Genomic DNA, 24,029 nt, shown 5'->3' with positions numbered 1-24,029 from the left:
ACATGCCAATTATTCCAAGCTGGCCATGGGTTATCAGATGTGCTCAGGGGTGCCAACTTGATAAGCTCTGCCCCACAGAATTGATCACATGACATGGCACACACACATTTGAATGACTGCCCATTATTATTTTTTTGGAGGGGCAAACCCCTCAAATATTTTATTGTGAGGCTGAAGGGACCTCTGCCCCTATGAGGTCACTCCTATGAATGTGCTATAGCATTGGTTTTTGAACATTTCCCAAGGAACCTTCAATTCTCTTGAAGCGCATCAATGGTCCCTCAGTGGTGAGATCAATGATGATGAAGCTTCCTTGAAAGGCAGCTTGCCACAGCTGACCTTCCTCTGCAATGTATAGCCCCAGTAAAATGTTGGGTTCATTTAGGGATAGGGAGGGAAATTTGGTTCAATTTGCATATAAAAGCTAGCCTACATAATTCACACCCTGAAATGTCATGCCTAGTGGTTGCTAACCTTTTTGGGTCCAAGGGCACACTGAGCATCTTGAGAAGGTCCCGAGGGCACCATCACAAAATGGCTTCCACCAGTGGTACGGCTGAAAACAAAATGGCTGCCACCTTCCAAAGAGCAAAATAGGATGGGAACATGAAATGGTTCAAAAAAGGATTCAATTTTTTTTAAATAAGAAATATGTATTATCATTTTGTTTTGGGAGAAGAAGCAGAACTTACACAGAGACTTTTTGCAATTAAACGGACAACAATAAAACATAATAAATCAGGAAATAAGGAGAGGAAAACTAGGACATAATAAAAACATGCAATGTAGCTTTGCATAGTGATTGTTAGAACATACAGAGAGAAGAATAAAAAGTAGGTTAATCTTCCACGAAACATCTCCACATATTAGCCTGGGAAATTGGAGGTTTGGTGGAAAACAGTTCGAAATACTTTACTTTTCTTTTCTGGGCTACATTAGGTCATGTTTGTTACATTCTGTTGCTGTTGTGCTGCTGTAGATTAGAGCCATAAAATTAAAGAGAACTGATTCCAGGAATAATTCTGAGTGCATCCATAGTCACAAATAAAAAGACACAATGCTCACTAGCAAGTATTTTCCCCTATCTTTGAAAAGTAGAAAAGAATTTAAAAATGCAAGGGAAAGGCACAGAAAATACATTTTAAAAACTTAATACTTTATTTTTTAAAAAAGTCATTCAAGCAGTAGTTGAAAAATACTTGCCCAGACTAATGTGATATTTGAGGCTGAATGTCATCTACAAGGTTCTCAAAATTTGTGGCATATGAGGAAATATGTGCTCTCCCTTCTCTAAGCAACCTAGAACCTCTGAAAATGGGTCCCCATAGCAGGAACGGATGCGTTCCTAAAACTGAAATTGACATATTCACCCACCCCTAGGCTTAATGTACTTATGAGGCAGCACATCTGAACGTTATGTGGACCAGAAATGGACTGATACATCCATCTCTGGCCGAGGTCCTGGCTACCACATTTCTTTCCTTCCTCCCTTACCTGCCACTGTTTTTAACAAATGACTATTCTGCCTCCTGGCAGAAATGCTGTGAAAGACTATAGTGTTCAATGATTTGACGACATTTCTGAAAAAAGCTCATTGAACTCTCCAACATAAACACTGAATGTGTGGGCAGGTGGGGTTTGTTTGTTTTTTAAAGCAAAAGCACCCTGTTAGCTTGCTAAAGTGCAATGCTGATCTTCAAAGTCACATCTCACAGTGCAGCCTTAAGCTTCCGAGTTAAGAGATTTGTAGCAGAACCCCACTGCAGTTGATCCAATGCAAAGCCGGCTTCTGATTATCGAGAGTGCTTTATTTCCCTTCGAAACATGAATGAATGTGTTAGAAGCCTCGTTTTTCACATGTGACTTCAATGCAAAGGGACATCTGATCACCCCATTCAATCTGAAAAGCACCATCTGTTCAGAGAGAGGTGAGGAAAGGATGCTTTTAGTGATGGCTAATGCACAAATTATTTGCAAACAAAAAGCAAACAGAATTAGGATAATTCAGGGGTAAAAAAAAAGCAAACAAAATGGAAGGGTTCACCTTCAGGCATCCTCTAAAAAGAAGCCAAAGCTCTGTGGGGAAAAGTTTGAAATAACTTTGAAAGTTAGGAAATAACCTTTTCGTTGCAACAACCACCTGCATTTCAAACTCTGCATCTGTGCAGCCACAGGCAGGCAGGAAGAGGCAAAAGCAGGCGAAAAAATAAGTACAGTGGTACCCTGGTTCTCAAACTTAATGCGTTCCGGAAGTCTGTTCCAAAACCAAAGCGTTCCAAAACCAAGGCATGCTTTCCCATAGAAAGTAATCCAAACAGATTAATCCATTCCAGACTTTTAAAAACAACCCCTAAAACAGCAATTTAACATTAATTTTACTATCTGGGACCTTTGATCCATAAAATGAAAGCAATAATTAATGTACAGTACTATCAAATAAATAAGACAGTATTGTAGATAATAAAAATGAAAAGTTGATTTTTTTCTTCCCTGCACTGATGATAGTCATTGTTTGCATGGGAGGCTTTTATCCATTTCCACAATCAATCAATCAATCAATCAATCAATCAATAGCTGAACTGGGTTCCACACAGTCACAAAAACAAATTAACTGAAAAAGCCTCAAAAACAAAAACACAAAATAAATAGCAAAATCAAAAGCACCAAACTTAATCCATTCCGGAAGTCCATTTGACTTCTGAAACATTCGAAAACCAAGGCTCCAAAAATCAGCTTCCAGAAATCAGTCGAAAACCAGAACACTTACTTCTTTTCAAAGTTTGAGAACCAAAGCGTTTGAGAACCAAGGTACCACTGTACTGGTAGTTGAACCACCCCAAAGAGCTTTAATTTCCCAGGCTTCCTGGTGCCTGGGATGCGGCTGTAGCCGCATCTGAGCAGGATCGGACCTTAGTAATATGCCGCCCTGTGCGAGGCAATTTGACTCCCTCCCCCCCAGCCCTCACAGCGACGGCTCAAGGTGGGCTTTGGGGATGAGGCACGAGGCTCTAGGAGGGTCTTAGAGCCCTCCTTCCTCCTTCCCCAAGACCAGCAAGTGCTTGCCCAATTTTGAGAAGGAGGCAGGAGGACTCTAGGACCCCGTTGGAGCTTCTCACCTGCTTCCTGAAGCTGAGCAAATGCCTACTAGGCTTTGAGTAGGCGCCTTCCTCAGCTGCTCACCTGGTGCAGCTGCACCGCTTGCAATGCCCCAAAACCGCCTCTGATCTGAGGCACCAGGGGCTGGAGCTTCACAAAGAGGCCTCCAGGAAGATCTGCCCCATCATTGCTATTGCCCAATTCCTGCTCGATGCCACTGCTACCTTTAAGTTTATTTTGGCAGGGGGAATTGGGGCATAATCTAGAGACTTGCAGGGTCTGAGAGGAGATATTTGGCTCTGCCACACAGGTTCTGAATTTGTAACTGAGCGGGTGGCAGCAGCATGGAATTGAGAAATCCATTGTCCAGTGTAGGCTGAGCGGACTGGAAGCCTGCCTGACCCGTTAGCCTGCCCTCTTGGCCACCATTCCTAACAGCTTGCTAGCTTATGCCTTCATATATATATATATATATCCCGTATCCTCTGATGTTTACCTGTGTTGTGTCCGCTGAGCTGAATGAAATTGCTTCATATTGGCTGTCTGCAGCTTTGAGTGTCGCTCTGCTTGGTTTTTTTCGGTATGTGTTTTCATCGCTGAATTATGAATGAATCAACATCTGCTAAAAAAAAAAGTGTGGGGAGGAAAATAAGCAAACAAACCCAAGGCAGGATGAAAGATGAGACCGAATTTATCTGATGTGCATACACCATTAAGCGGGAGGAAAGAAACAATTTATTGATTTGACTCCTCGCCGCATCATTTTTATGGCTCTTTTGGTTGGCTTTGCACAAGGTATTCATATGATGTCACGTAATGCGGATCCAATTTACAGTGAAAACAGTCCAAACTGATTGTCTGCTCTTTTGTTTATTTCAATACAATAACCCGCACATTTGTATGCGGTTAAGTGAACACAGTAATCAAGATTACAGCGATCTTCTTTGTAAAGCTTGAAAGGATTGGTGCTTCGGGAGAGATGTATCTGAGTGTCATGAACTTGGTGAATATTATCTCTACAAGCCTCATATCTGATCAGGCTTATAACCAACTCCAAAAGGGTGTATCATTTGTAACTCTCTTACCCATTTTCCAGTTGTATTCTCCTTGTATTCTCCTTGTATTCTCTCTCTCTCTCCCCCCCCCCCATTTTAATGGGTGAGGGGAGGCTCATCTGTTGGTACATTTTTTTTGTTTATATCTTGTATTTTTATGTTGTGAACCATCCTGAGATCTATGGATGAAGGGTGGTATACAAATTTAATTAAAAGGTTTTGGAAACAGACTCCAATTCAAATGAAACAATGGCTGTCCTAGGTAAAAGGTAAAGGTAAAGGTACCCCTGTCCATACGGGCCAGTCTTGACAGACTCTGGGGTTGTGCGCCCATCTCACTTAAGAGGCCAGGGGCCAGCACTGTCCGGAGACACTTCCGGGTCACGTGGCCAGCGTGACATCGCTGCTCTGGCGAGCCAGAGCCGCACGGAAATGCCGTTTACCTTCCCGCTGGTAAGCGGTCCCTATTTATCTACTTGCACCTGGAGGTGCTTTCGAACTGCTAGGTTGGCAGGCGCTGGGACCGAGCAGCGGGAGCGCACCCCGCCGCAGGGATTCGAACCGCCGACCTTTCGATCGGCAAGCCCTAGGCGCTGAGGCTTTAACCCACAGCGCCACCTGGGGGTTAAAATGACTCTGACATAAGCATTCTTGGCGGCTTTATGGTGTTGCAGAAGTTAAGATAAGGAGGCCCTGTTCTCACCCATAAGTGCCTGATCCTGTCCAGTTCTCTGTACAAGCAAGATAGATGAGAATTCTGCCTGTACCCCATTTCTCTGCTAGATGCCTCATCATGCAACCCCTGTGGACTCTATAGCACCTCAGTAAGAACCTCGCTACATAAAGGGCACACATGACACAGACAAACAACAACAAAGATTGAGAGGTGGAGTTGCAACATCTGAGAAGGGAGCCAAAGGTGCCCAAAGAGACCGGGAAGGGGTTGATCAAGCCATCTTTCTTCTCTCATTCACACTATTTGACCTATTATTCTGAAGGTACTCCTAGCTTGGATTTTCTCTCTCCCGAGCCTCAAGGAGGTTAGATTGGTCTCAACTAGGGCCAGGGCCTTTTCAGCACTGGCCCCGACTTGGTGGAATGCTCTGTCACAAGAGACCAGTGTCCTGTGGGATTTGATATTTTTCTGCAGGGCCTGCAAGATAGAGCTGTTCCACCTGGCCTTTGGCTTGGACTCACTCTGACCCCTTATATGGGATTTGGCATATAAATTTTCCCTTGGCTTTTTTGCTGGCCCATGTAGGACCAGCATGGATAGCTGGCTCGGGTGAATATCTGATGTTTCCTCCCTTTATGGTCTTGATTTATGGGCTACTACTAAAATGAGGCTGCATTTTAAGCCGTATTTTAAGTCGTATTTTAATTAACTGGGTTTTTCCCCCCTATTATGTTTTATTGTAATTTATATTCAGTGTTAGCCGCCCTGAGCCTGGCCTTGGCTGGGGAGGGCGGGGTATAAATAAAATTTATTTATTTATTTATTTATTTATTTATTTATTTATTTAGGTTAACCATTGGCAAATCTTCAGCCTTGCTCATGGTCAGTTTGCAGAGCATGAATAGATAAGCTGTGCCCTTCCAGATGTTTATGAATTCCAACTTCCATCTGCTCCAGCCAACATGACCAATGGTCCAACAGCAAGTTAGGATTTTGGAGCAAAGCACAGACTATTTAGTATGCACGTCCCCAGACATTAAGTGAGTGCTTCCTTCACCAGGAAGTATTGCTGGGTGTTTTTCTGTTTGCAGGATTGCTAGAGATGGAGGAAGGCTCTATTTTAAAAGGATTTATACACAGAATTTGCTGATTCTGACCTGACTGAATTTTGTCTACACCAGGCTGCCACTTGCTTGAATGCCTGATTATGTCTGAATTGCTCGTGCACTGCATGTTTCTTTAAAAAGATCAACTAATTATGTGCAGAATTTTATGCAGTGTGTGTGATATTAATCAAACCACATTCAGTACTTTATTTCTGCAGCATCATACATATAGTTAAATGTTAGGAACCCTGGAGTGTATATATGTAGCATATATCTTTCATTCTAATAAAAACATAAGAATGTCATCACACAGCTCCCATTGGAGGATTTCTATACCACATCACAATCATGGATTTGCATAAAGTCAGAGTGGATATTCTGATCATTTCTATTTTTAGCTTAGTATGTTTATTTATTAATTAAGAGGAGCAGAGCTCCTCCTGTCCACCCCCGAATGTGTGCACGGCTCATCCCCTAGTGTATATAATATTATAACTATAACTATAACAAGTTCAAAATATAATATTATGTTTTTTCAGTTGAACTAGTTAAAAAACAACTTGCTTTTCATTAAGACCAAGGAATGAGATGGGAGTTTAAAAATATATCTGCGACTAAGCACGGCATTGAGGTTTTCAGGAAATTCTATCTGTATTTAGGGCAGACCAGGGTTGTGCTTTCAGCAGAGTGTTTAGGATTATAGTGGAGACATAAAACCAGGAAGGTGGGTGTACTTTTTGCAATGATGGTGCAGCAGGTGGAATTTGGGGTTTGAACCCCCCCTGAGCCTGGCTGTTCATCGGGTTGCTTCAGACAAGTCATTTCCTCAGTCTAATCTGAGGGAAATCAGTACTATAACTTGTACATCCATAACCTGCTAGCATAACAAATAGCAGTAACTGGCAAATTTTGTTTTTATTGCTGCTTAGTAACGACAACAAATTTTGATAATCATTTATTTGTCCACTTCCATAGAAAACTAATTAATGTATAATTTGCTAAACCAAGCACTGTTGATTTTTAATTAGCCATGGCCTTTTTCATCACTACTCTCTTTCCATGCGTTGGTTTTTCTTCCCTCTAGTGGCTAACCGCAAAGCGCAAGCAATTTTGCAAGTGTTCATCATAAGGACAGCCATTGGGTTTGTTATCCACATTGCCAGTGCTCCACCTGATCGGAAGTATAGGATAGTATTTTGGTGGCTGGATCACTAGATGGGGCTATAAACTACATCATAATCTCAATGTATGTCATCAGAACTCATATTACATGGCATAAATGTTGAGGATTACAAGCAAATTCCCAGGCAACAAATTATCCACCTTTTGTGTTTACAGATAAGAACTGTAAAATTAGTGCAGATTATACAGTCCCCTAAAATTTGGGGCAGATTTTTGTGGAACGTTTGGCTTTCCAGACAAATTCCACTCAAAACTGAAGGAGAGGGGCCTGTGTGTGTGTAGCAGAATGTACTAATTCTGCTAACATCCCTGTTTGTCTAATGGCCATCCTGGGCTTATCAAGTGCTCTAAACTCTAATTATTGATTGCATTTGTTGTATGAGGAGCAAGGAACATGTTCTCTATGTAGTTGTACCAGCCAATAGTGTTGCCTGAAAGATTAGAGGACCTGGTTATAGTGTTATATGCCACCCCTATCTCCCAGCAGTGTGAAATATCAGGGGTTTCAGGCACTTACCCAGGGTTTGTGTTTTCTTCAGAAATTAGGCACAATGGAGATTGTGGTGTCTTTAGGATATATGGTTTTATTTACACACATATATACAACCTGCACCTAGATGGAGGGATTGCATAGCACGTCCTATGAAGCTCTGGCTTCCCCCTTTCAGCATTCAATTCAAAGGACAGCAAAAAAGCATCCTCTTTGTCTCTGAGAGCCAGTGTGCTGTAGTGGTTAAGAGCGGTAGACTCGTAATCTGGTGAACCAGGTTCGAATCCCCGCTTCTCCACCTGCAGCTGCTGGGTGACCTTGGGCTAGTCACACTTCTCTGAAGTCTCTCAGCCTCACTCACCTCACAGAGTGTTTGTTGTGGGGGAGGAAGGGAAAGGAGATTGTTAGCCGTTTTGAGACTCCTTAGGGTAGTGATAAAGCGGGATATCAAATCCAAACTCCTCCTCCTCCTCCTCCTCCTCCTCCTCCTCCTCCTCCTCCTCCTCTTCTTCTTCTTCTTCTTCTTCTTCTTCTTCTTCTATCCAGCCTGTCATCCTCGGCTCACATGGAGTTCTGCCCCTTCTTTTTGCAGCTACCCAACTCCAAGGACCTCCTGTTGGCCTATGTCATTCAAAGTTGAAACCCTAAGCCTGGCCTTTGCCTCTGTGCACTAGCACCCAGCAAACAATGGACCCCATTCCCCCTTGCCTGGCAGTCTTGCCCTCTGATGGTTTCCTTGATGGGCCATCACCAGCCTTGGCACATGGAGGGCAAATCTATACTGGTTGGTTATAACGTTTAAAATGTGTTATAAAAAATGTAGAGCAGCGATCTGTCGGCAATGGAAAATTGCCTTGAGAGCTATATTACGTTTCTTTTACAACGTTCTAACAGATCAGTGTAGATCCACCCCAGTTAGCTGTGTCAAGCTGGCTTGGCTCATTAGCATAACTAAATCCAGGTGGCTTCTGTGTTTAGTAAAGTTTAATCAAACCTTGATTAATTTTAACTTTTACTACATCCAGGAATTAGGGGGGGGGAATATGACACTCCAGAATTTAGGAGAATCTGCCCCCCAACCCATAATAGAACTAGATCATCATTTCCATCAGAAATTGCCCCTTCCAAAAAACCACTCTGGAGCTTCATAACTCCAGGAAATTTAAATACAGATTTATCCCATCCAAATTCAACCAAACATTCAACCCACTACCCCACACTGGCTGACTGGGTATGGTATTGACAGCCATAGAATTAGCATTTCATCTCTAGGGAGTGGACTTACCTTGCAGAATCAAAGTTGTCTAGTGATTTCAGAGAGGAGAGTACTAGGAAGGTGTCTTACATATGTTCCATCTGGTTCAGTATTGTCTACCCTCAATAGCAGTGGCTCTCCAGGGCTTCAGGCAGGGATCCTTCCTAGTTGGTGGAAAGTATCATACTGGATTCACAAACAGGATCACATTATGGTGCTGGGTAACAGCAATACATCTCACCTTTCCCTCCCTTTCTGATACATAAATCATTAAAGGGCACCAGGCACAGTGGAGTTAAAATATTTCAATGTGTGTTGGGGTGACTATAGCTAGAAATAAGAGTAACAGCATAACCCTATGCATATATATTCAGAAGTAAGTCCCATTGAATTAAATGGGACTTACTCCTATCCAGTCATCACAGGACTGCAGCTTAGGTGTGATTCTTAACAACCTCCTGTTCTTAACAAAACTAATGATTAGGGTTGATTGATCTGCTCACACAAAACCTTGTTGATTCATGTTTGTGGGAGAAATCCACCCAATGAAATTGCACATGGCAACATGTCCCATTAAACTCCATGAAACCAATGTCTGAGTCAGAGTTGTTTGAAGTTGGCACTTGTGATGGGGGAAAGAAGAACAACACAGAAGAGGGTTATTTTAGGATTCTTATGCTCTTCCCACCATTATTCCGAGGGGATCGTTCCCCTGTAGAGTTCTCCATTGTTTCCTATAACAAAACTATGAAAATTTACTTGTTCTCTTCATGGCAGAGATTAGATTACATAATACGAGAACTAGGAGACAGATAGCCTGCAGGTATTTATTAGTCAAAAGAAGACTGATAACATTATGTAAGGATAGGCCATATTATGAAAATGAAATCCCTGAAGTGATGTACATTTATTGAAAAGGGAAGAACTGAAAAGACATCTTTTGTACATATGCGCATTGAACTATTCCACTTTCTTCCTCACCCTCTCCTCTTAGGAGAAACTTCATTAGATATTATGGGAGAGAAAGTAGATGAATAAATGAGCAAATTAAGTTAATTTGGATATGCAGAAGGTATTAAAAATTTAAGGAACCGCAGAAAGAGGGGGAAGGAAGTCAAGTTTTGAAATATTAAAATGATAGTAAATATATATATATATATATATATATATATATATTTACTAAGATATTATGGGAGAGACTCCTGTCCCCTCTCAGATCCTGTCTTGCTACCCTTGCCTAAGGTTCTCTTCAAATTCAATATAATATAGCATAATATTTATATTCTGTCCTTCCGAAAGCTTTGCCCTAGATCAGCAGTGGCTCCTCTCCCATAAATGTTCAGTGGCTCCCTTGACTCACCATGTCACAGGAATGGAGGAAGTAGCTCCAGTTTCTTCTCCAAGTTTAGTGACTGGGAGTTTATTAATTTTTTTAATTTTAAAGGTATTTAAAATGTTTTCAGTAAAGAATTTTTTTTTTAATTTTTTAAAATATTTTTTAAAATATTTTTTAATATTTTTTAATTTTAAAGGTATTTAAAATGTTTTCAGCAAAAAAAAAGTGACCGTTTGTACCCCAATTTTCCCAAATATGCCACTTTAAAGTCCCTGAAATTATGATAAAGGATAATAAGTTAATAAATAAATCAGGTGTGAGAGCTCCCCAGAATGAACTATATTGACAATACAGATACACACACAAGCAGGTTTTCAAGTGGAGGAAGGGGCCATTCGAACTGTTGTTCTGTGTCAACGCTGGACAGGAAATAATTTAAATATGAGTACTTTGCCACATTACAATTGAATTCTGTTCCCCGAACCTTGAGATGCCAATATAAATATGAGTATATTTGCTGGGAAATCAATACATTTCAATTAGAATAGCATTGCCTTTCAAAATAAGCAACAGATCTGTGAATGTGTTACAATATTCAGTTACCTGGTAGCACTGATAGTTATTCTAACATGAAATAACAACAAAGGGTATTACAAAGGCATATTACTTGATGTTTCTGAACAGCTTGAAGAGAAAGGGCATGATCCAATCAAGTTTATGTACTTGAAGGCTAAAAATGAATAATCTGCATTTAGCAGAATGATACTGACTCATCGCAGTTTGCCTAGGTCCCGTCTCTATGTATAATTTACATTATTCCTAGCTTGCCCACTGAAATCAATGAGACCTAACCTTGAATGGATCATACCCAAATAGCTTGCGGGATAGATTATATTGAAGCTGGTTTTATATTTTGCAGTAATGCCCTCCCCCCCCCACTTGGATGTTTATTTTAATGCTGTTGATTTAGTTAATGATACACACACTGTTTTATTATTTTAAGTTGTATGTTTTTAAAAAATTACATTGAGAAGGTTTTCAACTTTTTGAGAACAACTGTCTATGGGGTGTTTCTGAGAAAGCTATAACTTATGGGGTTTTCTGGGGAAGAGGGATACATTGCTAAACAACTCTGGGAATGTAGTTCTGTGAAGAGAATAGGGGTCTGTCTATCATCAGTCAGTACCTTTAACAAACTTGGGTTGTGGGCCCAGGTGGCATGAGGTAGCAAGCAGCCAGGGGCTAACCAGGGAAGATAAAATAATCACAAGGCAACCACTTTGGGATAATACAGGCCACCACATTATTGATTACAGATGAAAGCAAATCTTGGCATAGGCGTTGGATAGTTATCCAGAATCACCCAGCCTGACTGCTGGTTGATTTGGAGAAGGGTTAATCTTGGGTTAAGGATCACCACGTGACATACATAAAAGCGGGGTGACTTCTAAGATCACTGTTGTGGAGTATTACTCTAACCCGTCAGCCCCCGCCTGGACATCAAGATGGAAGCACCTCCCCCTGGAACCCTTTAACGGGGTACCCCTATTCCTTGGAGCAGGCGGTGAGAGTCCCACTCACCCCCTTGATCCACCTTAACTAGGTATACAACCCCCTGCATTATCTGCCCAATCTGTGACAATTGCTATGAGGAAGGCAAAACCCCCAGACTGGCCCAATTTACCTGGAGGGCAAATTCCTCCCTAGTCCCAAATAAATTTAGTTTACTAATTAATTAATAAATTAGTAAATTTAGTTTACTAATTTATTAATGGCCTTCCACATTAGTGTCAAGATGATTTACAAAAAAACAAATAGCATTGTATTCTTTTAAAAAGAGATTTACAAACAACAGGGAATAAGCACCCTTTCACTCAACTGGAAAAGCTTGTTGAATCAAAAAGGTCTTCAATCATTTCTAGAAAGCACAAAAATAGTGGGTACCCACTGTATCTCATGCAGGGATGTATGATGTTCGTAGTTTGGGCAACAAATTAACATTTAAGTGTTGAAAGCAACATCTTTGTAAACCAAACTAAATGATGGCAAAACTGTTCTCATTCAAATAGGTTTTAAAAAGTGGGTTTTCAAAACCCTCTAGGACATTATAACCATTTTGCATTATAAAATACCATGTTTCATGTATTCCCAATTGCTGGTTTATGTCAGTATATCATTTGTTGTTGTTGTTTAGTCGTTTAGTCGTGTCCGACTCTTCGTGACCCCATGGACCAGAGAACGCCAGGCACTCCTGTCCTCCACTGCCCCCCGCAGCTTGGTCAGACTCATGCTGGTAACCTCGAAAACACTATCCAACCATCTCGTCCTCTGTCGCCCCCTTCTCCTTGTGCCCTCCATCTTTCCCAACATCAGGGTCTTCTCCAGGGAGTCTTCTCTTCTCATGAGGTGGCCAAAGTACTGGAGCCTCAGCTTCACAATCTGTCCTTCCAGTGAGCACTCAGGGCTGATTTCCTTCAGAATGGAGAGGTTTGATCTTCTTGCAGTCCATGGGACTCTCAAGAGTCTCCTCCAGCACCATAATTCAAAAGCATCAATTCTTCGGCGATCAGCCAGTATATCATACCAAATGGAAAAGGATTCACTTTGTTCTTTAGAGACACTTGTGCTTTCCTCTAGTGACTCCTTTCCATTTATATTGATGAATGAATCCAAAATCTAATTGTTACTCATTGATTGAACCAACTGCGCAAGCTGCTAGTTGTGAACAAGCTGATAACAATATTGCACAGCATAGATTCTCATCCACAAATGAACTAAAAATATCCAGATTGTTTAATCTTAGTATATTAGCACTTATTAGGCCCCATCAGCTACAGTTGGTCATTAACATCTGGATTCTGAAAGTCTGTAACAATATGTCTCTGCGAAACACTAGCACAAAAATCACAGTTTTTGTTTCTATTGTGATTCAAGTAAAATTCACAGTGCTGATCCTCACCTCTGAGGTCCTAAATAGCTTGGCTGCAATATGGTAAGAAATCAGCACCAAGGAAGTACCTGTGCAGTAATGGTAGGTGTGGACAAGGTGGCCAGGAGAGTTGTTGTAATTTATATGAGGCCTTTCATTTCGAGAAGAAGCACCATAGTGGTTCACAGACAAATAAAAGCCAACAGCAATATAACAAAAATAAAAAACATAGCTACCAATTAAAAATAAATAAATAAACTTACATACATACATACCCCGCCCATCTGGCTGGGTTTCCCCAGTCACTCTGGGCGGCTCGCAGCAGAATATTTAAAACAAGATAAAACATGAAACATTTAAAACTTCCCTAAACAGGGCTGCCTTCAGATGCCTTTATAAAAAAATACAGCTACCAATACATAAAATACATAGTGAAACAGCTACATTAAATCATAATTAAAATAAGACACAGATGAAACAATCCAAACTTGAAATTCAAATCAGGAGAGCAGGGAAATGGCAGCTCCACACAGATTGCTGCAGGGCTATGGAGCTAGGAATTATGGGACTGCAAATGATGTCACTGGAGACTGTTTCCTAGACTGTCATTTCCACCCAGGGATTGGTTCAGTAGTGGATGATGGGTGGGCAGGCAGTGCTCACATGACCTTGATTTCCTGTGGGGCCCATCACATTCTCCCAGTACGCAGTTGCAAGACAACATCAAGGTTGACCATGATGAAGCTTCACCGCCCCCTCTCCATCCCAGTATGGGGCAGGGACACAGACAACTGGAAGTTGGTTGAGTGCCACCACTTGGTCCTGCCCACTACTAGATTGGTGAAATCTCTGGCTGCAAATGGGTTCAAACCCCAATTCAATCTTAAGCCACTACAGGAGGCAGAAATAAAGAACAATAGTAGTCTGGCATTTATGTGACTTGCAAACAAGTTGTTTTTCCGGTCTGAGATACCTATTCTATGCCCTTAATTTGCAATAGATTCTTTAAATTTTATATGGCTTTAGATAAAAATTATCTGTTATATGGACCCTAATCATTTCAAATTATACTCTTTGCTTCAGTAACAGCTTGATATGTTACTGTATCAGAAATGGCACATTTGAATTTATTCATGAAAGGTGAGACAATCCATGGTCAGCAAGCCCTTTCTGCATCTCCAAGGATGGATTGACCTTAATTCTAAAATGCGTATGTGGTTACATTGATGCCGTCACTTTCCATGGATTTTCCCATTAAAATGGGAATAAATATTGGGGGTTATTTTTCAATTGGCTGCTTCATAGGGGTAAACCCAAAGATAGACTTCGATTGCTCAAGCTACGATTAAAAATATATATCAGAAAATCCAGCAAAATGATTCATTGCTACATATGTCAGCAGCATTTATCATTCACATCTTTAGCTCCAAGAGCATATAAACTTTCAAGGATGGTCAGTCAGTGGACAATGTTTATATATTACTTAGAAATCAATTTCAAGTTAGAACATTCTGAACTTCCGAACAAGGAATGAGGTACACAGATGTTACGATGGCTATTCCCCAACATATATAGATTTGATTTATATCAAAGAAAGCGCTCTCTCTCTCTCTCTCTCTCTCTCTCTCTCTCTCTCTCTCTTTCTCAAAACAGACCCCTCTAACCTTGCTGGAACTATGGGCTGGAGCAATTACTACTTGATAGTCTCAAGTGTTGTAAAAATGATTTTATGGATAAACTAGGGTTACCATAACGTCTGGAAAGCTCAACAACCTTTGTGTCTGGATATGAAATATGGCAACCCTAGAATAAGCTAAATAGCTTTCATTGCTGCACTAAACTCAGTGTCTCTACCACTACTTCACTACATATAAAGATCTAGATATACTCCCTGGAAAAGACCCTGATGTTGGGAAAGATGGAGGGCACAAGGAGAAGGGGACGACAGAGGACGAGATGGTTGGATAGTGTTCTCGAAGCTACCAGCATGAGTTTGACCCAACTGCGGGAGGCAGTGGAAGACAGGAGTGCCTGGCGTGCTCTGGTCCATGGGGTCATGAAGAGTCAGACATGACTAAACGACTAAACAACAACAACAGATATGCAAAACCCCCCATTTTTGTAAAACAAAGAAAGAAAGAAGAAAACCCAAAATAACAGTGTTTGCATGATGTATCTGGAACCTTTTTGTACTTAATGCATAGGCCTTCCACAGTCACCATCTGATGATGGGAATAAAGGACAGGAATAATATTAGAACAGGAATTATATATATATAGGAGCCAATACAGGTGTAGGTCACAACTTTCGTATAAGGGAAAACATTTGAAACAGAGAAAATGGAAAAGACTGTAACAGCACAGAAAAAAAACAGATAGGGGGCAGCTCACAGGTTACATTATTCTTGCTTTTAATAGCAACTGATAATGTTTATTTTGAAGAAAAAGCAGTCATGGGGCCCTGATCTGAAAGGTCTTTTTTTGGCAGGGGGAGGGGGGACATTTACTACCATGGTGCTCCCTTCCTTGCTATTTGTCCATGAAGCTGCTGTGGTGGTGAACAGCACTTTTGGGAACAAATATGAGCTGCCTTGGGTGGCAGTGTAGTTTGGCCTAATATACTGCCGAAGCCAAGATGTTGAAGGCTATGAAACATTGTTCGTAAATGTTTACAGTTTCAACGGACGTTATGAGTCTAGTTCTAGCAGGTTATGGTTCTTTCTACTATGGGGCAAAGCGAACATTTGCCGCAACTTGGGGTGGGTGGTACTAGAATTTGATGCCCACATTGCTACTTTTCACAGAGAAGACCATGCCCATGAGAAATTTCTCATGTTAGTTTAACTAGAAATCAGAATGAAAACTAATATTCAAAAGTTGGCATACTCTAGTCTAGCTTCACTGCTCAGAATGAGTGCAACATTTCAGAATTCAGATACGAACTTTCAATGTGACAGTCTATTCCAAAATTCAAGTGCTCGTTGGCATCATCTAGGAAATATCAGAGGCTGTCAAACACTGTCAGATATAAATACCATTGCATGCCATCTGACAGATGCTATTGGATGCTAAATACTGTCCGTTACTAAAGTGCTTACCATGCCAGTGATCAGACGGTGACATCAAATGCCACATATCGAATGGCAAAATAAAATATGACAGGGCATCAAATATACAGAGAATGCTTGGCAAATATTGGAATATTCTGAAAAAATATCTGGAAAAATATTCTGCGTTAAAATTTGCAGAGGAGCAAATTGCTCTTGGCTCTTTTGGAAGCGAATCAAAGCCTTTCAGCTGCTGTTTCGACAGAGGATTTGGAACCAAGTCATGGTGTGCAGGAATAAAGTGAATTAATTAGCACTGAGCAGCATGTGTGGTCCAGCAAAGTCTGAAGTCTGAGATCATGTAGTGATGCTGCCCCTTTTGATGTCAATATTGCTAGTTTTTCACACAGAATCTTGGCTTTCAGAGATAACCAGAGTGATGGAGGGTAGACACAGAGTGCAGGAGTAAAGAGGAAATAGCAAGGATTAGACAGTAGGAATGAATGGTTTGTTATCACAATGGAGAGAGATGAGTCCCTAGTATATGTGTATGTGTGTTTTATATGGACCTATATATACATGGAGGGACGCAGGTGGCGCTGTGGGTTAAAGCCTCAGCGCCTAGGGCTTGCCGATCGAAAGGTCGGCGGTTCGAATCCCTGCGGCGGGGTGCGCTCCCGCTGCTCGGTCCCAGCGCCTGCCAACCTAGCAGTTCGAAAGCACCTCCGGGTGCAAGTAGATAAATAGGGACCGCTTACCAGCAGGAAGGTAAACGGCGTTTCCGTGTGCGGCTCTGGCTCTGGCCAGAGCAGCGATGTCACGCTGGCCACGTGACCCGGAAGTGTCTCCGGACAGCGCTGGCCCCTGGCCTCTTAAGTGAGATGGGCGCACAACCCCAGAGTCTGTCAAGACTGGCCCGTACGGGCAGGGGTACCTTTACCTTATATATACATGGACCAATATATATGGACCAATGCCTTTTAACTTATTCATACATGATCTGGTCATTGGACTGACAGATGTGTATGTGAATGAGAAAGGGCTGCTCCCATAGGCATCTGGTGTTGGTGCCTGGGTTCACTGAGATAGACCTCACTGGGGTTCTTGCACCAACTGGAGAATGCCAGGCAGCTATGTCCCCCCCCCCCAAGCAACCCTTGGGATGATTCATCACTCTTCTTTCCCAATGCACATACTGTATCCGGAGATATATGCACACAATACAATAGCAGAGTTCAAGCAGAAGCTAAGCATTGAATGTGTGGATTTCTAAGCTACTTTATTATGTACAAAACAGAACAAAAGAAAACATGGCTCCTCTCTCTTTCTTCATCCCCAAGACAGAAGGAAAACAAAAGTACTACACAATGGAACAGTGTAACTGAACTTCCACTCTCATGACTCCAACAATATGGAATGTCAACACAGACATGTGATGAAAACAATCACACATCCTGCAACAGGAGGAATGAAATCCCAACATCTGGTTGGCTATGATGAGACATGTTTAGGATTGTGGTCTTCACATCAAGGTTGCATCTGTTTTTTATAAAAAAGTTTAGGTCCTGTAAAAGGGAACCAAGATCCCTGGGAGGCTCCTATCTATTGTTTCCCTTCTTTTAACTAAATATATTTGGCCATTTATTGCCATCATAGGGATTGTAGACATGCACTTACAGTCCTAACCATGCTTGCTCAGAAACGCAGTTGGGGGGGGGGTGAACTCCCTGTTGCATGTGGAATCCTGTACCAAATTTCCTGGGTTCAAGGTCATTAAACTCAAGCTTTTGGGTAGGCATGAACAGTGTTAAAATGTTTTTTTGAGAATTCAGCCTGAGTCTGCTAAGAGCTGCTGCTCCAGCTGAGAACTGATATTGGTGCTGACCACTGCTGTACTTATCAAATATTGAGCACTGCTGTAGAAGCAGGTTTCTTCCTGAAAATCTCCCAGACAGGAAACTCCATACTGAGTCCCTAGTGCTCAGTTGCCAGTATAGTTAAGAATCTATTCCTAAAGTTTAGGACCTAAACTTTTAGATAGTCCTACTTCCTTAAGTCACTAGGAGAGAACCATTGTCCTGGTTGGAGTGCGAAGGGGAACCCTTTACATTCAAAACTGATGCCTTTGTCCTTTTCATGCCCCACATGAATATGAGATTAAAAAAGAATAATGAGCCTCTTACTGGAATCAAGGTGTAGAATGAGCTGAAAATGCCTGTTAATGTGGGACATCCTGCATAATCCATCACTGTTACATGAGGTCATAGGATCAAATAGCAGGGTTTTTCTTTTCTTTTCTTCTTAAAGGACCAGAAACATTTGATGGCCATTCACTTTTTTAGATGAAATCCTAACAGCATTTAAGCTACTGCTTTCTCATTGGTACATAAAGTCAAAATATCTCTGCATGAATGCCATAGTCTGTAAGTATCTGAGATACTTGGAGCGCATCACTTCCAGTAGTTCAGATATGTACTTTTAACCCAGTATATTCCATGCAATTTCAGTTCCATTTATATTACCGTATTTTTCACCCCATAGGACGCACTTTTTCCCCTCCAAAAATGAAGGGGAAATCTGGGTGCGTCCTATGGGGTGGATGCAGGCTTTCGCTGAAGCTTGGAGAGCGAGAGGGGTCGGTGCGCACCGACCCCTCTCGCTCTCCATGCTTCAGGAAGACATCCGCAGCCTAGGCAGCCCTGCAGGAGGTCCGGCAGGGCTGTCTAGGCTGCGGATAGCAGCCTGCTTCCCGGAGCGTCGGGCACCCTGAAAGCAGAGCACCCGGTGCTTCGGGAGTGCATCCACAGCCTGGGCAGCCCTGCAGGAGGTCAGGCAGGGATGTCTAGGCTGCGGATAGCAGCCTGCTTCCCGGAGCGTCGGGCGCCCTGAAAGCAGAGCTCCCGGCGCTTCGGGAACACATCCGCAGCCTAGGCAGCCCTGTGGGAGTTCTCCGCAGGGCTCCCCACGCTGCGGATAGCAGCCTGCCACCCGGCGGGCAGTGCGCCCTGAAGCAGAGCGCCCCATGCGCCGGATAGACATCCGCAGCGTGGGGAGGCCTGCAGGAGTTCCCCGCAGGGCTCCCCACGCTGCGGATAGCAGCCTGCCACCCGGCGGGTGGGGCGCCCTGAAGCAGAGCGCCCCGCGCGCCGGACAGACATCCGCAGCGTGGGGAGCCCTGCAGGAATTCCCCGCAGGACGCCCCACGCTGCAAATAGCAGCCTGCCGCCCGGCGGGTGGGGCACCCTGAAGCAGAGTGCCCTGCGCGCCGGGCAGACATCCGCAGCGTGGGGAGCCCTGCAGGAGTTCCCCGCAGGGCTCCCCACGCTGCGGAAAGCAGCCTGCTGCCTGAGGCAGACATCGGCCAGCCCCACAAGCTCAGGGGACAGCAGGGAGGCGCAGCGCTGTTCCTCGACCTGGTTGGGTTTCCCCAACCTGCTTTTTTCCTTTATTTCCCTCCAAAAAAACTACGTGCGTCCTATGGGACGGAGCGTCCTATGGGACGAAAAATACGGTATTTCCACTGCTACTCTAACCCCTTTGGCCCAGAATAAGGGGTGGTGGTGGATTGCTCTGCCTGATGTGGCTTAGTGAGCTGCCTTTCCCAAGGCATCGTTTTCAGAAAGTTGCTTATAAACCTGTGAGGCAGGTCATCGTTTGTGGAAAGTAAAAGCAGACCTATGCCATTGGTGCAGAGCAGGGAAAAGTGTTGAGCTGAGGAATCTCTGGCTCTGCAATAGTTGTTGGACTCAATTCCCATCATCTGGAGTCAGTGCAGCCAAAGTTAAGGGATGATGGGAGTTGTAGTCCACCAGCATCAGGAGGGCCAAAGGTTCCCCAGCCCTGCCATACAGAAATAAACCCAAGTAAATGAGACCGGGGCTTAAGCAATGATTCATACACAGAGACATCATTTCTTGACAAGCATACATGCAATGGTTTATTTATTTTGCACTAAGTTTTGAATGTGGTCCTGAAGGAAACGTGTGGTGAAACAGAAGTGCTAATGGCTTACAGGTGGCTGAAAGAATATCACTTGGGCTACAAAGTGAAAAGCACAAAGATAAAGACAAGCAAAGGAGCCATTTTTGATTGAGTTCATTCTATAAAAGCTGTCGGTACTTAACCGCACACAGAAAACCCTATTTTGGTTTCAAAGAAATCATGAAATGAAAGGCTGCAGCGGAATCACATGGTAACAAAAGCACAGTGGCAGCAGTTCTGGCCTCCCATAAACTTCTCACCCAGCGCTCTAGAAAGAAAGGAAAATATTGGTTGAACTTTCAGAGAGCAGGAGAGACTTCCGTTGTCTTTTGAACTTCAGTGTTATCCGTGGAAAGTCAGTTTCAATTTTGTATGAAGAGAAATGCTTACCTGGTCATAAGCCTCCTTTTCATGCAAGATAAGAATTTTCACCGGGAAATTATTTGTTAGCAAATCTCAGTGTCAGCTCAATTCTGGAAAATACCATCAACTATTTGTGTTTAAGGTTGTGTTGCTTGCAAAGAAACTGCTCTTTGCTACCTGTTTATTAAGGACAATGTTCAAAATACGGCCTTTTTCCTTAGAATGAGTAGTATAAAAGGGTATAAAAGTAGTATAAAATTTTATCTTACCTCCTCCAATATTGTCAGAATACAGACAGAGAGACAGTCATAGAAATATAAAACATGATATTCTCTGTGTATATAAGCCTAATAGACTAGATCTGAACAGTTATCTTCCTCCCCTAGTTCCATCAAGGCCCTTGGGATTAATTTGGAGTGCTCCCTGGGGCTGAAAGGAAGCTGCATGGAAAACAATAGGCTTACTTCTGACCAGACATGTGTGGGTGACACTGTTAAGCATGCAATGTATACTGCCAAATCAGATCCACAAAGGTATACCGAGACAGGTGCCTTTTCCATGGCAGCCTCTCAGCTTTGGAATGTTCTCCTCAGAGACCTTCCAAAACTACATCCTAGATGTTGCTTGGAATTGGTACAAGACATTTGGATTTTGGTCTCTCTGAACCAGAAGGGTTAGGGTAAAATAATTACCTTGTTACTTGTTGCAAGTATAGTTCTAGGCAATTAGGGTGGGGTGGCCAGTAAATCTGACTAATCAAGAATTCAAGGTCACAAACTAGGAAATAAGATTGGCAAACTGTTCAAAGCCATCAACACCTTTCCTCTCACATTACCCAAATCTCACTCATGCCAAAAACATTATCCACCTAGGCCAGGAAACTACTAGTATAGCCAGTGCATTTTTCTGGGGGGGATGCAGGGGTACAACCCCCCCCCAAAAAAAAAATTGTGAATTTTTGTACTTTTGTCCATTTACTGTGTTTATTTTTCCCGATTCGAACGATAAAATGGTGATTTTCTTGAGTCAAAATGAGAGTATCGCTATACATTTTTAAAGAAAAAAACCACGTGAGTATAGCACAGTATAACTCAGTGGGAATTAATGTGCACTTAACATAACCCTAACCATACCAGACCCTGCTTAGCTTTGCACTTGAGGCTAGGATGCTTAATCCTTGGCTGATAAATGGATTAAATTTATAGCACAAGTCTGGAGCCCAAGGAGCCAAAATAGGCCACACAGTTAAAGGAATGCAGAAATAAATGTACTCATACCAAGCCCTGTTGAGAAAATGCAGAGAGAAATCCTTCCATGAAATTCATTTAGAATTATAAATGGTGCTAAGAGTTTTCTAGGAATGTGGCAATGAAAGGATCCATCTACATTTCAAAACAGCAAAACAGCAAGACAATGCCATAGAGACTGTAGCCCTGACATATGTAACTTGACGAAGGCCACACATATTAACCTGAACGCAATTACAGAAAAGCCCCGTGAGCTAACAGACCTATTCATCTATGGTGTGTGAAACTAAGGTCATCTCAAATTACACAATGCAGGAAGCAAGCCAGGCTGTCACTCAGAGGCTGCAGACGAAACTACTGTGTATTAAAAGCCTGGCAGCAAAACAATCCACTTCTAATCATGAACCTTTGTCCTCACCAGCTTATAGAACTACTTGCTCATTTGAGCATGGGTAGCAAAAAGCTGCTTTGGTTTTAGTTCAAAGAATCAATGAAAGCACAAGCATGGATGAATGGAAGTTGATCCATTGGAGGAAATAGGGAGCTGCCTCTCCAACCTCTGCCCTCTGTTAGCCTACATCGGCCTGCCTTCTTACAATGAATCAGGGGTTAAGCTTCCCCAGCACTGTGATACCGAGGACTTTTGTTGAAGCCTCTCCTGACCTGTTAAAGCACGGATCTGTTATCTGCTGTCCTATCCTGAAATCTTCTTCAGGCTCTCCTACCAGACACCAGAGTCTGTTCTTCTAAACTGCCCCTCCCTTATCATTCAGCACCACGGACAGGTTCTCCCCTTGTATTTTCCGCATATGCCAAATGTTTCAGCTACTCCATCCACCAAGCCACTTTGCCTACCTCTCAGGCCTTCTTTCTCAATCCTCTTCCTTTGCTGACATTGTCGTCATCTTCTGCCTGTCCACTAGGAATCACCAACTGACACCCAGCGACTAGCATCCAGCTAGATATTCGCTTCTTCTGCCTTCCATCCAGCCCCAGCCAATCACACTCTCTAGCTAAGAATTCTAAACCTGCAACCGCCAATCGGAACATGAATATCTTCTATCCTTCTTTTGCATACTGAGGGTTCTGTCTCCAACCGCTTCTGAGTGGTCAGTTAAGCTCCCTGCCCCATGACAGTTAAGCCAACTTCAGCTGACCAGATAGAAGGCTTCCCCCATCAAACACATTGCAATGTATATAGCGACAGAATACATTACACAAGCCCCACTAAAACAAACAAGATTTCATCACACTGGGCAATGACTGTCATTCTTATTTTTGAACAGTAGGCTATGTTCCACCCACAATGAAGTTAGATGTTTCTAACGACACACCTCTCCATCCTTCATCCAGCCAAGCAAGTGGTATTATAATAGTTTAAGGACACGTTGCAGTCTGACAAAATCACCAGAGGTGGTGCAGAACAGTGAGAGATGCGGCCTGGCAGAGGAGGAGGACCAGGTAGAGCATGTCATTTCAGGGGGTGAAACTTAATTTTTGCAAATCACTTCAGTGAGGGATTTTCAGTTTTTGGAGTGTGAGGTATTATTTTTGCCATTGGACAACATTTAGCTTGGTAAGTCTATGTTTGATGAAGAAGCCCATAAACGGCTTGCACATAGTTATTGATGAGCTAGGGTGAATCCTAGGAAATAAACGTTTTGGGTGACAGAGACATATATGAGAAGCCCAGAGACAAACATGACTTAGTGTATAAGTAGTTACAATGGTACCTCGGGTTACATACGCTTCAGGTTACATACGTTTCAGTTTACAGACTCTTCTAACCCAGAAATAGTGCTTCAGGTTAAGAACTTTGCTTCAGGATGAGAACAGAAATCGTGTTCCGGTGGCGCGGCGGCAGCTGGAGGCCCCATTAGCTAAAGTGGTGCTTCAGGTTAAGAACAGTTTCAGTACTGAACCGGAGGTACCACTGTATATACATTCGTAACTTGGTTTTCAAACAGCTTAGTTCTCGAACATTTTGGCTCCCGAACGCCGCAAACCCGGAAGTGACTGTTCCATTTTGTGAACTATTTTTGGAAGCCAAACGTCCAACAGGGCTTCCACAGTTTCCAATTGGCTGCAGGAACACCCTGCAGCCAATCAGAAGTTGCACTTTGGTTTTCAAACATTTTGGAAGTCAAACGGACTCCGGAATGGATTCCGTTCAACTTACAAGGTATGATTGTAGTTGTATACTAGTGAGAGGGTGAATGAGATGGAGTTGAGACAGTACTTTGGTGTAAATCTAGGAGACTTCATTT

The 24,029-nt window shown here is 42.6% G+C and overlaps 1 protein-coding gene and 1 long non-coding RNA gene across 4 annotated transcripts in view; one reads left to right on the top strand and one right to left on the bottom strand.

Moving 5' to 3' along the window:
• LOC307215933 (uncharacterized protein) overlaps window positions 1–24,029 on the top strand; it is a 177,596-nt gene that overhangs the window by 116,644 nt on the left and 36,923 nt on the right. The gene's annotated exons all lie outside the window — the stretch shown is intronic.
• Window positions 1,788–22,747, bottom strand: LOC307215964. 2 transcript variants are annotated; one of them, XR_013838805.1, is made up of 4 exons: window positions 22,618–22,747; window positions 8,891–9,046; window positions 3,593–3,718; window positions 1,788–1,914 (listed from the first exon to the last, which is right to left on the bottom strand). It is a non-coding gene; the product is annotated as an uncharacterized lncRNA (long non-coding RNA). The 2 variants fall into 2 exon arrangements; XR_013838806.1 differs by having other exon boundaries at window positions 3,593–3,715.

Source organism: Podarcis cretensis, assembly GCF_951804945.1.
Source record: "Podarcis cretensis genome assembly, chromosome: 5".
NCBI classification, from domain to species: Eukaryota; Metazoa; Chordata; class Lepidosauria; order Squamata; family Lacertidae; genus Podarcis; species Podarcis cretensis.
This window is presented reverse-complemented; position numbering and strand designations above follow the sequence as displayed.